Source organism: Kogia breviceps, chromosome 1, assembly GCF_026419965.1.
Source record: "Kogia breviceps isolate mKogBre1 chromosome 1, mKogBre1 haplotype 1, whole genome shotgun sequence".
Taxonomy (NCBI): Eukaryota; Metazoa; Chordata; class Mammalia; order Artiodactyla; family Physeteridae; genus Kogia; species Kogia breviceps.
This window is the reverse complement of record NC_081310.1, coordinates 201,100,084-201,102,584: the sequence shown is the minus strand read 5'-3', so window position 1 is coordinate 201,102,584 and position 2,501 is coordinate 201,100,084.

Sequence of the window (2,501 nt, the reverse complement as noted above, 5' to 3'; positions counted from 1 at the left end):
GACCCTCTCTGTGGGGCGGGTTTGGGGGCCCAGCACTGTGGGCTGAGGGTAGAGCCCCCCGCCCCTTCCCTGTCCAGGAGCCCCTCCGTTCACAGCGCCCACCACCAGGAAGCCCCTGGCAGGGGGCACAGACGGCAGGAGTGGGCCATGAGCCCCGTAGGGCGCCCCTGTGATAGAACCAGGCCCAGGTGTCCCAGGAGGGCTCCACGTTCTCCCAGAACCATCTGACTTCTCCCAGCATGGTCACCATGGGGTGGGGAAGAGCCCAGGTGCCTTTAGGTCACTGTGGATGGGGTTGTACCTGCCGGGGGTGTCCAGTGATGGGTGGGCTCCCTCCGGCCCTCCCAGCCCTGAGTGCCCTGGATCCCTGGGCTGCAGGGTACCGGGTGAAGCAGCCCTGTGGGGAGTTGCTCCCTGCAACCCCAGGACCTCCATGGCCCACCCCAATGCCTGAGGGAGGGTCTGCAGTGCCAAGTCTGTGACCCGGGTAGGAAAGCTGACCCCGGCCCCCAGGTCCTGCTACTGCCCCACCCCCGACACGTGGAGGACCAGGTGCTGCCCCCGGCCCGGCCCCAGCCCGCCTCCTGGGAATGTTCCCTGCCGGGAGCCTCGGGCCTCTGTCCACACCTGTCTGACCCCCAGAGGAGGCCAGAGCCTCCAAATGAGGAAACGGAGCAGAACACGACTCCAACTTAGAAATCCCTTCCAAATGTGATGTTCACATAAGGCCACATTCAGGCCCATCCGGTCCAGTCCCAGCCCCGCGAGGGAGGTGCCCACAGGTCCGTCCTCCAGATGAGCATCTGGGGCTCAGAGGGCCGGGGACTGGGGGGCAGGGCGCCAGGAAGGGCTAGTGGCTGCCTCCTCACAGGCCGGCTCAGCGAGTGGGCAGCTCAGGAGTGCGGGGGTGCTCAGACCTCCTGCAGCTGACGGGGAGGCGTGTGTGAGGGGTCTGCAAAGCCCCCTGAGCAGCGGCCCCTCCCTCTGCTGGGTGGAGCCTGAAGCGAGCTCAGGGGGGGTCCCACCAGCTCCCCTCGCCTCTACACTCGGGCCTGGGGGTGCTGAAGCTCCCAGCAGGCACGGCTCGAGGGATCTCAGACGCCTGCATCCGGACCCGTTGATCAGCAGGCTGGCCCCTCCCAGCGATCTCGGTTGCAGCGTCCTCCACGGCCTCTGCGGTGCCATCCGGCAGGGCCTGGAGCGCCGCGTCCACTTCTGCATCCTGCTGGACACACTCAGCTCCAGCCCGGCTCCAGCCCCCAGGTGTCCCAGGGACCCCATTGGTATGGGAGGAGTTGTGTCTCTCTTCCCAGCTTAGCAGGCAGGGCTGTAGACTAAGGACTTAAGACCATCAGAGGCCTGGGAGCATCTACCCACCCCAGCAGCACCACCTCCAGTTGTGGGGACAGGTGTTAATACCCGGATGGAGAGTCTCCCTTTGGCGGGTCTTCCTGTGAAACAGAGACACACATCAGGAGGAGCCAAACAGAGATGTGGGGCCTCTCCCCAAGAGACTGAGCTTTTCGGAGACAGGCCAGGCCACTGCAGACAGGGCTTCCTGCTGGCCTGACCCCCAGAGGCCGAGGACACACGAAGAGATAGAGGGGCAAACCTGCCCACCTCCTCAGTTGCCAAACCCTGGTCCCTAACTCCAATTTGACCATCAGGCACAGACAGGGGGTCAGCACGTCAGAGGGGAGGTTCCCCCCCACCCCTCAAGGAGCAGGTGCCACAGAATTGGGGTGAGAAGGGACACTGGCCACTGCCCGGCTGGTCTGCTCAGAGCCTGGAACCCGAGACCTCTCTGCACCTTGGGGGACTTCAGGTGAGGACACAGCAATGATTTGCTGACACACCCAGAGATGGTCGCTGACCTCCCTGATTTGGATATCTTTGCTGAGTACCTGCTCCCTTTTGGGTGTGCGCGGGGCCTCCCAAAGGCCAGAGCTGGGTCTACACAGGCTGGATCTTGGTGTCCAGCTGGGACCTGGTGCAGACGAGGAGCCCAGAGTAGGGCAGATTAGAGAAGAAGGGAATAAATGAACGAACAAGTAAAGGAGTGAAGGACACTTAGGCTCTTGGTGGGGACACAGCCTTGACAACGGGGCTCCTAACCCTTTATCCCAGTGCTTCTCCCAGCTGCTTGCAGCCTGCCGTGTGCCCCCACTGCCCCCTCAGGGAGGATGGGAGCTCAGAGTTCATGGCTGTGAGTAGGCATCAGGGAGGAAGAGGGCTCTCCATCCTGTCCCCCTACCACTGAGAGATCCCATGACATGGTGGCTCTGGCTCTGTGGGAGGTCCACATCCCTAAGGGGCAAGGAATGCTGGAGATACTCTTGGGGTCTGCCTCTCTAGATGTGAGGGAAAGAGCGTGGAGGGTCTCTGGGCTGTGACTCCTCGGGACCTGAGCCCTGACAGGACCACAGGCTCTGCTCACCAGGTAGCCTTCCGGTTTTCACGCGTTGCCGGTATATTATGACAAGTCCCCCAAGAACGACGGG